At 38.6% G+C, this 15,697-nt stretch overlaps 1 protein-coding gene across 1 annotated transcript in view; it reads right to left on the bottom strand.

Moving 5' to 3' along the window:
- Positions 1–15,697, bottom strand: part of MEIS1 (Meis homeobox 1) — a 136,195-nt gene that overhangs the window by 4,772 nt on the left and 115,726 nt on the right. The window lies entirely within an intron of this gene.

Below are 15,697 nucleotides of genomic sequence, written 5' to 3'. Positions count from 1 at the left end.
AAAGCCATACTCATGATATTTCTAACTCTTTTTTTTTTTTTTCTTTGCGGTACGCGGGCCTCTCACTGCTGTGGCCTCTCCCATTGTGGAGCACAGGCTCCGGAGGCGCAGGCTCAGTGGCCATGGCTCACGGGTCCAGCCGCTCCGCGGCATGTGGGATCTTCCCGGACCGGGGCACGAACCCGTGTCCCCTGCATCGGCAGGCGGACTCTCAACCACTGCGCTACCAGGGAAGCCCTCTAACTCTTAAGATCTGTTTGTACCTCGTAATACTAAGAATTACATATCAAATACAGAAAATGAACAGGACATATTAGATTCTGAAATAGTAAGTTGCTTTTAGTTCTCAACTCAGATTTGAGTATGTGCAACATGAGAAGCAAATAAAAAATACAATGAAAAGTTTAGTACTGCACTGTTAATAATTAAATGACCCACAGCCCCGTATGAATTCTAGTTGGTAAGTCTGCCCACTTCAGGAAGGGAACTAGTTCCTAAAAAACAAACCATTAAACAGACAGGGATAGGTTTTTTAAAATAAAAATGCATACTTCATGACATTTTAAGATTCTCAACATCTTATATCCTTATGTTCTTTCATTATCTGAGAAGTAATTAAAAGAACTAATGAAACTGGAATCTAACTAAAAGGACACTGGTTGATGCTAACTCTTATTGGCAACATATATTATATCAGTTCTTGTATCTGAAGTCCCCGAACTGCTAATAAAAATATTTAAAACACAGATCTACAACAAATTGCGTTGCCAATCAGGTTATCATTATCTTGTATAAACCATGAAAATTGGAATCATGTGAGCAGAAGGTTAGATTAATTCTCCATTCTCATTATAAGCACAGGTGTACCACAAACACCATGTGAAATAACCAATTAAAATGAAAAGAAAAATCTGCTTTTTCATTAACTGCCTTCACTGCATGACCAATTAGAAAATTATTTAATATTAATATTCTGCATATATCAAAAGTAATTTTCATAGTAACTAACATAGGTAAGAGCAAAAATGGCTCTTTATCTAGGGTACTATTCAAAATCTGCATTCTCTTGGAGGGAACTCTGATAACTTTTTTTTAAGCCCTTTTAAAAACATAATATATTATGGATATTATCTAAAAATAGGAAGAGTCTTTTTTTTAACAGATGAGAAGCCAAGGCTCCGAGAAATTAAGTGACGTATTTGAGGTCACATGTTACCCAGGAGATGTTAATAATTTGCTGAATGACACAGAGCTGGCAAACGGTAGCAAACATCCCCCCCCCCCCCACCGACAATGTTCTGACCAGAGCATGGCCACTACTGTGCTACCCATCTAGAATATTCCAGACTAAATAGGTATCTAAACATGAGCTGGCTTTGAGCCAATCACCACTGGCAACAACCCTACTGTTGAGTCCAAGAATAAACATGACTGAACATTTCGTAGATTTGGGGATTTTGATGACTGTGCTACTTGTGTGTAAAAACAAAGAAAAGGCTACACATAAGAAGACTCAGTAACTTGAGTTATCTATATTCCAAAGCTTGCCTCCTTCACACTCATACATTCACATTTCCAAAGACCAGTTCATGATAACCATCTCAGGTTTGAATCCATGATTGTTAAATCCATGGGATCAGAAAAATTACACGTCAGGTTTGAAAAGGGCTTTAACCATCACCTAGCTTGGTCACTGACATGAATCCCCTCTCTGATATCCCCACCAGGTAGATGGGTAACCTCTACTGGACTGTTGGGTTTTTTAAAAATTTATTTTATTCAAGTATAGTTGATTTACAATGTTGTGCTAATTTCTGCTGTAGAGCAAAGTGATTCAGTTATACACATATATACAGTCTTTTTCATATTCTTTTCCATTATGGTTTATCACAGGATATTGAATATAGTTCCCTGTGCTATACACTAGGACCTTGTTGTTTATCCATTCTATATATAATAGTTTGCATCTGCTAATCCCACCCTCCCGCTCCGTCCCTCTGCCACCTCCCCGCCCCCTTGGCCACCACCAGTCTGTTCTCTGTGTGCTGGACTCTCTCATACAGCCCTGGCCACCTCAGCAGAGAGCCCACTCCGTCTACAGACAAGGTAACCCTTAGAAGGGTCTGCCTTACCTGACCTAAAATCCTTTCACCAGGACAACTCCTTCGGGTAATTTAAACAATTCTAATCTCACTTCTTCAGGATAGCTTTTCAAACATTTAAACTATAGCCACCATGCCGCATAGGCTTCTCCCTTCTTCACCCTAGGTTAAACACCTGTGATTCTTAATGAGTTATTTCTCGAATGTGAGCTCTAGGATTTTGAGTCCTCTCATCCCTTGGGCCACTCTGCTCAAAATGGCGAGTCTGGCTGTGTACCTCTGCAGGTCTTCAGCGGACAACACTAAATGCAGTTACTCTAGGCCCGCTCTGGTCCCCGTGGAGAGAGCAAACACCTCACCAGAGCTTCTCAGTTAAGGGCCCACAGGTACTAGGTGCTATTTGCTTCTCTTTGGGTGGCAATGACCATTTGTTGTTATTGACAACACAGATGTAGGCCACCTATAGGATTCGTAGATGTAAAAGTGGGAATCCTTTCATTAAATAAAAATTTTAAAACCTTGAAAACCTAAGAACACCTATCACTTTATCCGAACTGCTTGACCACATTAGTAGGTATACATGGAAGTTCTTGCTTTTGCAAACTTTAATTAACAATATTTGTTTCAATATTACGGACATTATCAGTACATGTAGGACATAGTAAACTCTCAGAATGTTACTGAATTATAATTCCTATACTTACATGAAACATATTATTATCTAGGGTCACAGTGGACATCTTTATCTGAAGATAACTGAGTAAACAGCAAAATACTTTATTTTTAAAAACAACATCACCTTTTCAATCCTAAAACCATCCTAACATTTGATTCTCTTCGGTGTATTTTATGATTTTCCTTGACCATCTTAATGTATGCTCTTTGGAATCAGCTATATACAGCAAGACCATGTATTTAGATGGCTTGGGGTGAATTCAGATACAAAAACATTTTCCTTCTGGGCAAAGTAATAAAATGACATTCTTGCTCCTCCCACTATAAGTCAAACAGAGGTCAGTTCCCGCAACCCTGTATCTGTTTAAATAAACTGGTCCAGCTGTTTGTTTCTAAAATGCCCTTTGACCTTGTGTCTCATCCTCCCCGCTTCTGTGACAGAATGCTTTACTTTCCATTGTAGAAGATTCTAAATTATCAAGAATCTTCTGAACACTGAACCAAAAAAGACCTTTGGATTGTATGTAAACTTACATGAACATATTCCCTTCTTATAACACTGTCATTTCAAGAAGCATCAGTAAAATAGTTATTTTAAACTCATATGTATGAATACATAAATATATATTAGAGCTTGAACATAAGAAGAAACAGTGTTTTTTAAGAGAAATAAAAAAGAGAATGACAAAATTCCAATTTCAAAGTACAATAAAAAATACATTCTCCAATATCCATAAAATAGTTTAAGATGAAATATACCCATGAAATACACACAATCTTTGGAATTTTCCATATTGATAAGGTCTTTTTAAAAAGCCTGTGCATTTAAAAATGTAAGAGAAAACTTTTACAATTTTACAATTGATGTCCAAACATTATAGCCCTTAAAACTCAGATGTATAATGTCAGGAATACGTGACAACAGGACAGTTTTTCTTACTCATTAAAATAGTTTCACACCTTGGTTTAATAGAATGTAGCTCAAATTTGCCATAGACTGGGCATTTGAAAAGGTAATCCTTTTAGTTAAGTATCCTTTAAGGTTGAGAAACATACTGTTTGCATTTCCATATTTCATTCCAAACATCAAGGTATACGTTTTTAAAAATCCCATTTTGCTTTGAAAACACAATCTTCTTTTGTGAAGTACTTTTTAAGAACTGGACACCCTGTAGGTGGTAGAAAACTGAATTAGAGAAAGAATTCTTAAATTTCCTTTACTCATAGAATCATGGATTAGAATTTCTTCCTGTGACCAAACTGTCTCCTTTCTCAAAACAAGAAGTTTTACAAAGGAAAGGAAGATAATGGATGGGCTTTAGAGCTTTATTCCATGTCAAAATAAACAGAGATGTATTTCTTTTTACCTAATTATTTGTTTAGGACTCAAGTCCCTTAATAAAGGGGGAGTGGGAGGTTGAAAGGGGAGCAAAACCTTCAAATATCTGAGACATGGCATCATCTAAAAACTGAATTTTATCATTTGCATTTTTAAAATAGGAATCAGACAAGGAGAATGGGAGATGAATCTTGAGTTATGCTAAAAAGAAATACAGGAAGTTTTGCTCTATTCTTTCTTGTCTTTGCCCCTAGATGTTTATTTATTATTAGACTTTTTTTTTTTTTTTCCCATTCTGCTAATTCCACCTATCTCCTTTTATTCTCGGTCTAGATCTGGTAGAACAGCTTTCTAAAGTTGACCTTTGTCCTTTAGTTTATCCTCCACTCCCTGCCCTGGTTCCCTCCCACGAAACTGGATTGTTAAATTTAGTTTTCTCTTTGTGAGAACCAGGAGGGGTGGCCAGATCGTAGTGGGCATCCATTAGGACCAAACACCAGGTATATCTGCCCAGTTCCACAGGCAACGTTCCCATGTGGCTTTGCCCTTGGTCTTCCTTGTACGGTTCTCCATAATACTGACCAAAGGAAGGAAAAACTACTTGCTCACTTTCAGAAATGGAATTTTCACCTTTACTCAATTCTACTTCTCCGTGTTTACCACTTACTTAGTCACTGATGATTCAGGGGAGTCCATATTTTGTTACTTTAACATGCCACAGCCAACTCATGGAACCGCATCCAATCAAATAAAAATAAAATTCTGACAAAATGCTGTTGTTGCTAAACAATGACATGACTCTCAGTCATTCCCATAGTGCTTCTTGCCAACTAGGCATAAGTGACCAGCCAGCAGGATGGTAGGTACCCATTTAAGTATGTAGAAATGCCATTTTACAATATGTACCCTCCTTTGCCTAAGAAGCTAAAATTATTAACTATTAAGAAAAGAGTTCATTAAATAACAGGATATGGTAGTAAAAATGCTTTATAAACCTATACTATCCATTAAAGAAAGTATTAATTATAGTCATCTTGATTACTATTTAGGTATACTTAAGAATAATTACATATAGACTTTAATAATAATAAAAATTAATACCATGCATTCTTAAGTATCAATATTAGTACTGGTGATTTCTGCATGCACTATTCTTTATTCAGTTAAACATGAACAACATGCAACTATAATACTTAATTGTTATATAATTCATTTTATTTATATTCATTGCTATAAATATTTTTATAGAATTAAGCCTTGTGAAATATCTTCAAATATAAAATTTCACATTGGAAAGTAGTTGCTGGATTCCAGAGTTTTGCTCTTTCTTTTTCCATGAATTTTCTTGATGTAGCATTTCTTTCAGCTTTATCGCAGTCACTTAAAGAAAATTATATATCCAACATTTTTTTTTAAGTCAGCATTTTCTAATATAAGTTTAAGGCCTGTTTTATAAACAAACGTTTCAGGGAACGAGTTCTAGCTGTCTCCCACATAACACTCTCTTCTTTTAAACAAGAAATCGACTTCAAAATCTTTTGTTGGAATTCTCTATTTTAGATTTACATTTACTTATTGGATTTAATGATCTGTAACTGGCAGACTTCAGGGTCCAAGCCTTCTTCTACGCTCCTTTTCTCTGTGAAGTAAAATTTCATGAAACATGATTTTAAGACGCTCAAGAAAGTTGATTCAATCTCAAGTCAAACCTAATGAAATCATGTTTTTGGCGCTGTCTTCTAGTTTCTCAACCTCCTCCAGGATCTGACAGTTTCAGGACTGCAATACATCATCTGTGTGTCTGAGGCCGGGGGAGGTGACTGAACAGGAGGGGAGAAGGGAAGCATGTGTTTTACTCTCCATCCACTCTAGAAACATAATATTGGAATTTTGCTCAAATCACAAGAAGCCCATCAATCAGAGGTCTGAGAAGGTTCCCCTTCTCTAGAAGTGATAGGTATATTTGGCAAACTACTCTAGAAAAAAATGAAGCTAAGACAGTTGAGGACGTTAATTATATATAAAATTTCTTGCAAGCAACTAGTGAAAAAAGTCACTAATTAGTTGAGAAATATAATGCAAAGTAAAAACAAAACCCAAGTTTCATTTTGGACTTTATATGTTGAAATAACTTGCAAACACTTCATCACTTGGTTATATATTACAGGAAGTTTTCCTTGAAAGCAAACTGGAAAATGACTTCTTTTTACTCTAAAAAAAATAGAAGCTCAGCTTGCTAAATCCTTTAATCTGAACTGAATTCAAAGCAAGGGTGCCTCCCTCAGTGCAGAGTCTCTAATTCTTTTGCTACCTTCTACATCACTAAAGCCTTAGGCTCTAAACTCAGTAGAATGAATTGTAGGGCTGTCTCACTAGACCCAGCATAAGAAATACCCAGTAGTTATACGTATCTTAAGTATGCATATAAACATAGGTAACCAAATGGCATTTATAAAATATTTACTTAAATGGGACAATTTGTCAAATTTGATTTTGTATAACCTTGTAAATATTTTTTAAAATGTGGTTTACTTAAAGTATATGCAATTAAAGTGATTATTAGCACAATGATTAAGCAATAGGATAATCTAGCAAAACCTCCTTTACTAATGAAAAGCTAAAATGGGAATAATAATATCTTCAAAGAATAAATGTGTCTCTGATTTAAGCTGAACCATTATTTCATATAAATTCTCATTTTCCCATATTCACAAAATTCAATAAAATTGCATCTAACTAAACATCCCTTAAACATTACAGAATAAGTGTACAGTTATTTAAAACAAATCTTAATGTTCTGCCAATTTCCATTGTAAATACGATGACCAGATAATTTATCATCTACACTGGGAAAATTTTGAGAGTAGAAAGAACATTATTAATAATTATGCTGGGCAACAGGCGTAAACCATGAATGTCCCATGCAATTGGGGTGTATGGGCTACCCTACTGATCAAATATGCACCTATTTTCCCAAACAGAATTTCCCCTCAATAATTGGAATTGACCAGCCCAGCATGCATACTGTGTTAGGTGACCAGCCTAGCACGCATACCGTGTTCTAGAATCTCAGCACCATCTTGGAGTAGCTCTCAGCTCTTTCCTTCCTCTAGAATCTCTCCTTTATTTGCCTTCACTAACTAGAAACTTCCAGGCCTGGAGTCTCTACTCGTGCCAAGGGAAGATATCTCAAAATTTAGCTCGATTTTTTCTTTTCACCTGGTCACAGATTAGGTTTGACCTGAATGGAGGCCTGTGTCTATTCCTCAGAATGGTCACTGTAACTTCTGTTTCAATTAGCAATGTTCGAAACCTAAGCTCTATGTAATGTATATCAGTATGTAACCTGTAGGCCCTTACATACAAATGGAACCACTTAAACTAAAAGACAAAATCTCTCAATTGATGCATATGACAAAATCTTTCAAATGAGGACAATAAAACCAACAAAATGACCTCCTCTTGGAACCTGTCAAATCTTTGAAAAATGCTTACGGTCATCGAAGTCACATTGGGGAAAGTTCGGAGAATGTACATTTCACTTCTGAGTTGCCAGCCTTTTCTTTGAACACCATTGCTCATAATTATCACAGTCAAAACACAGGCCACAGGCAGGAAGAGTGAGAGCACTGTCTGGTGGGAAGAGCGTGAGAACTGAGTAGGAAAACTGCCACTTACTGGCTCTGAGATCATAGCAGTATTTAGGTGCTGGAATTGTGAATGATCAAGTGAGTGGACGTTTTATGCAAAGTGCTTTGTAAACTGTAAAACCTAAGACAGAGGTTTGCTGGGGATAGTGTCCTTATGATTCTCAAAAATACCTAACGGTACAAAAACTTATATACAAATTCTTATGGCAGCAAAAGATGGAAACAACCCAAATGTCCGTCAACAAACAAACTAATAAAGAAAATGTGCTAGGGCTTCCCTGGTGGCGTAGTGGCTGAGAGTTCGCCTGCCGATGCAGGGGACATGGGTTCGTGCCCCGATCTGGGAAGATCCCACATGCCGTGGAGCGGCTGGGCCCGTGAGCCATGGCCGCTGAGCCTGCGTGTCTGGAGCCTGTGCTCCGCAACGGGAGAGGCCACAACACTGAGAGGCCCGTGTACCGCAAAAAAAAAAAAAAAAAGAAAATGTGCTATACCCATACGATGGAACATTATTCAGCCATCAAGTTTGACACATGCTACAACGTGAATGAAACTTGAAAACATAATGCTAAGTGAAGGAAACCAGTCACAAAAGACCACAGATTTTGTGATCACATTTATGTGACATGTCCAGAATAAACCAATCTATAGAGACAGAAAATAGATGTGTGGTAGAGTTGGGGATGGATGTATGGGGAGGATGCAGGGTTTCTTTTTGAGGTGGTGAAAATGTTCTCAAACTGACTGTGGGGATGGTTGCCCATATCTGTGAATATACTTAAAACCACTGAATTGTACAATTTAAATGAGTGATTTGCGTGGTATGTGAATTATATCTCAGTAAAGCCGTTAAAAATAAATACATAACGGTGGAATGCACGAGACACCGGACCAGGTCCTCCTTGCCTCTCATTAGGGGTGTAATATTGTAAGGCCCTGAGCCTCATCTGTTAAAGGATGCACACAATCTTATCCAGGACTTGGACTCTGTCATTCTATAGCATTGTTTCTAAAATTTTAATCTGTGCTCCTTTTGATAAACTTCAAAATCTCCTATCCCTTTGTTACTTGCTATTTCAAAAGAAATAGCACGACAAAAATCAAAAGTTAATTCCCAAGACGCTTTTTTATACTACATTCACTCAGAATGATTCTGATCTGCCTTTTCTGGCCACTCTCTCCAGTCCCCACTTGGCCCTGAGGATGGGAATCCCTGCCATAACCCATTGCACTGTCCTTTCTGTAAACAGTCCTGCCAGGTAACTAGCCATGGGAGCTGAGACCTGACATCTTTGGACACATACAATTCTTTCCATTAGCTTTTCAACACCTCCTACACCCTACCCTTTCCAAGTACATATGAACTCTGACCCAAACTAGGGATCAAATAAAGTCAACTGTAGCAGATGTTCTAGATGCAGGCCAACAAAACCCTTCAACTAGACAACAACCCTCAAAACTACCAGTTTACACTCAAATCAGCATCCTACGGTAGAACATACTGGAAACTTAAAAGATATATATTTTTAATCATGGTGCGTTTAATTCCAACCGTCTGCAACATACTATTCTTTTTTTTTCATAAATTTATTTATTTTATTTATTTATTTTTGGCTGCGTTGGGTCTTCATTGCTGCATGTGGGCTTTCTCTAGTTGCAGTGAGCGGGGGCTACTCTTCATTGTGGTGTGCGGGCTTCTCACTGCGGTGGCTTCTTATGTTGAGAGGCATGGGCCCTAGCTGTGCAGGCTTCAGTAGTTGTGGCACGTGGGCTCAGTATTGTGGCTCGCGGGCTCTAGAGCGCAGGCTCAGTAGTTGTGGCACGTGGGCTTAGTTGCTCCGTGGCAGGTGGGATCTTCCCGGACCAGGGCTCCAACCCATGTCTCCTGCACTGGCAGGCGGATTCTTAACCACTGTGCCACCAGGGAAGCCCCAATATACTATTCTTGAAAAACAGTGACCAAATCAGTAGTAAGCCAGATGTCTCCCATGACAGGAAATATGTTTTTGACCTAAGTTACATTTAGAATCCAAGACCAATAATTCCCACGGGCCTGAAAGAGTTAATGTATTTGCAAAAGGAAGTACTTTTTCCCTTCTTCAGTGATGGGATCTAATCTTGTGGCCCTTTAACCACATTGGTTAAGAGGGTAAAAGGAAAAAGGAGCTCTCAAGGGTGGGAAGAGATTAAGGTTTTTTGTTTATTTGTTATTGTTCAGGTGTCAGGAGCCCCATAGAGTTAATTATTTCCCATATTAATGGGTCAGGCTTAAAGGCCTCATAAGAATGGAGATAAAATAAGGAGGAGAATATCAAAGGCTATGAGGGCATGTAACGGGACAGCCCTGCATTTGCCAAACATCCATGTTGTTGGCGTGTTTTTTTTGTTTGTTTTTTGCTCCTTCATTTTATTTTATTTTTTAAAACATCTTTATTGGAGTATAATTGCTTTACAATGGTGTGTTAGTTTCTGCTGTATAACAAAGTGAATCAGCTATACATATACATATATCCCCATATCCCCTCCCTCTTGCGTCTCCCTCCCACCCTCCCTATCCCACCCCTCTAGGTGGTCACAAAGCACGGAGCTGATCTCCCTGTGCTATGCGGCTGCTTCCCACTAGCTATCTATTTTACATTTGGTAGTGTATATATGTCCATGTGTTGGCGTGTTTTTGTTGTTATTTTTTTTAAATGCTCTCTTTCCCCTTAAAAATTAACAAAAGAAACACAACAAAAACCTGATAATCTACACAAAGTTCCAGGCATTCACACATTGGAGCCACGCAGATCCAAGACATTTGCCCTCAGAAACACTCCCTCCCCACGCACCCCTGGCTCCTCTCCATTTTTGAGAAACTTGTCTTATTCAACGAGGCAACATTTGCCCCACTTTTTACTATTTCAGGCTGCCTCTTTAATCACTCAGAAATGCTGTTTGTTTTAAGTAGGTGCAGCCTGAAGCCAGAGGGTGATGTAAGTGCGAGGGGAGAGGGGGGTCTCTGTGGGCACAGCTCCTGTGCCCCAGTGCTCAATGGTTAATCACCCAACACCAGCCCGAGCAACTGTTGACACAAAATAGGTGGAGATCAGGTCTGTGCAAGCAGAAAATACCAGAAAGGCAAACTATATGTAAACACACTTAAGACAGATTTGACAAGAATAGATCTCAACCTGACTTGCTAGGAAACTGCTCAAGCCGAAAACCTCAATGTTCTTCTGCGCGGAGGCTGTTTCCCCTGACAAAGTTTCCTTTGAGAAGAAAAGGAGTAACATTTTCAAAACTAAAATGAGTTTACAGAAGTCAGTGGAGACATGTGTCCCCTTGATGCACATGGTGTGAGTTTCGAATGTGCTCCTACATGCAGAAGTTATGTAATATAATACAGTTCTTGCAGGTACCCCTGGAGCACAGCCAAACGAGAGAGAAAGAGAGAGAGAGGGAGAGAGAGAGAGAGAGAGAGAGAGAGAGAAAGAGAGAGAAGGAGGGAGGGAGAGGGAGGGAGAGAGGAAAAAAACAGCATGTGCAAACAACCAGAATTCAAAAAGCTATTTCTCCTGACCTATAAAACTCATGCAAAGGAGCAAATGGATAATGCTTAAACAGTCTTTTAATCTTATCTAACTGACACCTGACAACCCATTACTTATAGATTGTTAACGCACCAGCTAAAAAGTTTGTCATGTACAAAATTACTAGAGAAAAAGATTGAACGCCTGAGGAAAAAACAAATTTTGCTGTACAATAACTTCAGAAATTCCGAGCCTACTATCTGTCATGCCCTTCACAGACTCAGCGCGCACCGCTAAAAACAACTGATTTATCTTTATTATGAATCCGAAAGTGACAGCACACATGTTTTTCAGGTCTTGCGATAATGTTTTATTTCATCTCGCTTTTATTTTACAGGGCTTTGATTTGCTTATTTAAGATGAAGAAAAGTAACAACTTTGTAATGAAATGTCCGGTTTGTCTCTTTATCAAAGGCCCTGTTGTGCGTGGTTTTTTTCACACACACACCCCCGGCTTCTCATGTAAAATGGGGATCATAATCAGCTTCAGAACATTCACCTTGCTTCAGTTCACGTTTTTACACCGTCTAGAATATCAGGGCTAGAAGAGGCTTATTACACTGCCACCAATTCCTCAGCCCTCCCCTTCCATTTAAGGCAGAGGAAACTGTTGCCCATGGAGACAAAGTGAGTTGATCAAGGACACACATCTACTTGGTGAGGAGTGGGGACGACAGATGATATGTTTGGACTCCAAACATTCTTTCCCCTGCGTATTCCCTCCCCTCACTCGCACTGTGTAAATTGTGTGCTGTCGTGAGGCTCACAGGGGAATCTGTTCCTCAGCCACCTGTGGATGCCGGGGCTTTCCCCCCTCGATTGGGGTGCCTCTCAGCCCCTCACTTCCCACACTCTCCTCAAGGGAGTCAGCTCCTGCTCTGCCGGCTGGGTGACACCCGGGGAGTTCTTTCCATTTCTCTGATCAGACACTGAAAACAACAAATCTGCTTAATTAGGACTTGCACCAAGTCCTGCTGACCTCCACACCATGTTCAAAGTCAAGCACGAAGCCACTGGTTTTACTGCCTTGAAAGGGATATTCAGGAACACTGGGCTCATGATGGAATCAGTCTCCCAACTCACTCATCTCTGCACCTCACTGGAACCCCAACCTGGTCCTGAAAGTATCTTCAGGTTGTAACAACTCTCAGCTTCAGACCTCACACTCTTGTCCTCAAAAGCTCAGAGACTGTCTTTGAATGTTGGCTGGAGGAGAAACAGCAGTTACACAAAACAGTATCTGGACTTTCTAATCCATCTTCCTCCAACCCACCCCTTCCTGTTTCTCTTCTCACCTAGACTCAGGGTCCCCTGGTGGAAGGGGCAGGGTTTTTCCATCTGGCACAGTGGTCCAACACCTACCCTTCCGTGAGGACTTTCCATGTTTCCCAGTATTACCCATGTGATTGAACACAGTGGGGGGAAAAACCTCTGAGTAAACTTAGCAAGTAGAACTTACAACAAAGTGTATTTCACAGCCTGCAGAGTCATTTTCAAAGGCGATTGTTTGCTGGGAATTTTTAAAAAATCTGCAGACAAAAGCAGCGTCTCCTTTGAATTCCTAAGACTCTCTGACATGACAATACCTGAAGTTTTCAAAATTCACAGCTCTTTTCCCTGCAAGCTATTTGCTCAGCTTCCCTAAATAATACCCTGCGTGCCTGGTACCTTGCCAGCTCTGTCTCAGGCAATATGCAAGCTAAACACTTTTTGACTGATTTCAATATTTTCTCATGAGCAACTAGACAGTATTTTATCTAGTGAATATTACTGACTGCTCTAATCTAAGCCCAGAGTAAGGGCCTGTAAAGGTAATATTATTAGAGTTGACACTCAAGGTAAAAAGCATAGCAATTAACTGTGGCCTGGAGAAAAACAACCCATTCTGAAAGGTGCTGGAGAGCTGTTCTATTTATATTTCTCCTTCTCTTCCTTCTTTTAAAAATACTGCACCTGTTACTCCATTGATCAGCTAGGAAGTCTACCTTAAATGTAGGTTACACTTAAATTCTCAAGGGAAGAAGTTAAACCACCTGCTTAATAAAATTACCTCTTGTGTGTGAAGTGGTTCCATCCCTAGGTGATTCCTAGGCAAGGAAAATCACTATACACCCTGCACTTTCATTTTGTAGTTGAATAGGAAACAAATGACCCAGGACTCCTTGCTTGGTGCACTGTTTTTTCTTTTTACATCTGTTTTCCTTGCTTTTGTGTCATGCCTCTGTTTAGTTTTATTGACAAAACAATCTGTGCCTAATGTTTAAACAACATCTGTAAAATGTATTATTAAATTATGTTGGAAGAAAAAGCAGAGCCATTCTATGAAACCCCATGACCCCCTATTGATTTTTAGATCTCAGAAGTTGAAAGGATAATTTGTGAATGTTTTAACATTTACATCTACACAGGTACCTATATTTATAGAATCTTTGATTACTTATAAAAGTATTTGCTACATTGTTACCATAACTCAGAAAGAAACTTGACCTTTTACAGTTGAATCTGTTTATTATAACAAGGGTGATCTTTTTTTTTTTTTTTTAAATAAGTTTACATTTTTACCTGCCAGGGGTAGAAATCTCCAAGGATGACATACTTTTTCCCCCCACTGGTAATAAATGGGAAGTGATGGCTGAATGCTTTGCAGTTTTGAAGGCAATAAATGAAGAAACTAGGAAAATCCGGTATATGTACTAAATCTGAGAACTTTAAGAGCTACGATGGTTCTGGAAGGTGTCACTGCGGAGGTTCGGATGCACCCTGGAATTTTATGCACCCTACTGATGGGGAGTGGCTTTTCTGTCTACATACATACTGTATTTCACATAAACTATGTATTTTGCACCTAAGACCCATGGCCTTCTCAGAGAGGGTAAAGAAGTAATCATGGAACATTAGGTCTTAATGGGAAAGTGTGTGGATGAGAAGGGGTAAACCAAGAAACTAACATTTATTCAGTACACCCTAGGCTAGACCTCTGCTGGGGCAGAATGTGTCTGAGGCAGCCAGCAAGAAAGATACAATGCAGGCACAAGGTTTCATCACATGGAATTCCCAAGTCTGCAACATGGCTGTGAAAACATATAAGGGAGTTTTATTTGACCATTCTACACTCATATTTTCAATATAAAAGAATAAAGTTGGTGTATTCGGGACAGAAAAGAACCCAGTATTGACTTTGTGTGTGTGTGAGTGCGCTCTTTCTTCAAAGTTCTACCTACATATGAAAAGACCCACCTAACCATCTATCTTAAAATTTAAGAAGTTTCCACTTAAATGACATTCAACACGTTAGTAATATTTTTGCACTGATATAACAGAAGTATTTATCACAACCACCACAACAATGAAAACACAAAAAGACAAAAGCACCAAATGCTATTATTTATCACTTTTGGCCCAAATCATAATTGGGAGTGAGGGAAGAAAGGAAGAAGAATACATACATTTATGACACATATTGTATTTCAAAAATTATTATGCTTTAAGTCACAGTCTACCATGGCATGCTAGACTGAAATATTTAGGCAATTAGTTATGGAGGTTGATTTTTAAAAACATGCAGTTACCTCAAATACTTGGATAATTTAGGTAAAATATTTTTACCCAAATTATTTGCCTAATTGCCTCAATTCTCAAAAAATGTGCTGGCATAGACTTGTCCTACGGTGTCTAATCTAATAAATGTCACATTCCCTCCCAGAACCCAATTCCTACAAGTACTAATACCAACCATTTTAAGAATACTCCTCTGTTTCTACTGACAAGTAGACCAAGTATGAGTTAGAGCAGTTATTTCTTTTAATCCAAGTTTTCTCTTAATTAATCAAATCTGTCTTGTTGTTTTACATTTAAATTCTCCCTGTGATCCCCTCTCCCCGCCAAATCCCATCTGCTTTGTCCTTAGTCAGCCAAGGCAAGTAGTATATATTACTTACGTCAATTAAAGACGCATAAAATTAGTTCAGCGCTGGAATGAAAGAATGTTACAACGCACCAAACTTTTCTCATCTCATTTTTCTGTCAAAACCTAACTTCAGGCTGCATCGGCCAGGGTTTCTATGACAAGCTAACAACTGACATGAGTTTATATTTTTCACTTTCATATTGTGTATTTCAATACATTATGTTACTGCCAGTAATTATGAGTGATCTACACCCAACCCGCCCTTCAGCATTTATTAAATCTCTTCAACAGTGACTCATAGTTCATACAGAATGTACATGTGTGTTAACAAGTCTTTAAAAATCCAAAAAGGAAGAAACACATTTTAAATGTTGTGTCTAAATGAAGTGAAGGGGAAATGCTAAAATACTCATGAAGTGTTTTTGTTGTTGTTGTTGTTTTAATTATTATTT

This window comes from Grampus griseus (assembly GCF_964374135.1).
Source record: "Grampus griseus genome assembly, chromosome: 15".
Classification (NCBI taxonomy): Eukaryota; Metazoa; Chordata; class Mammalia; order Artiodactyla; family Delphinidae; genus Grampus; species Grampus griseus.
The sequence above is the reverse complement of the archived record's forward strand: the minus strand, read 5'-3'. Positions and strand labels throughout refer to the sequence as shown.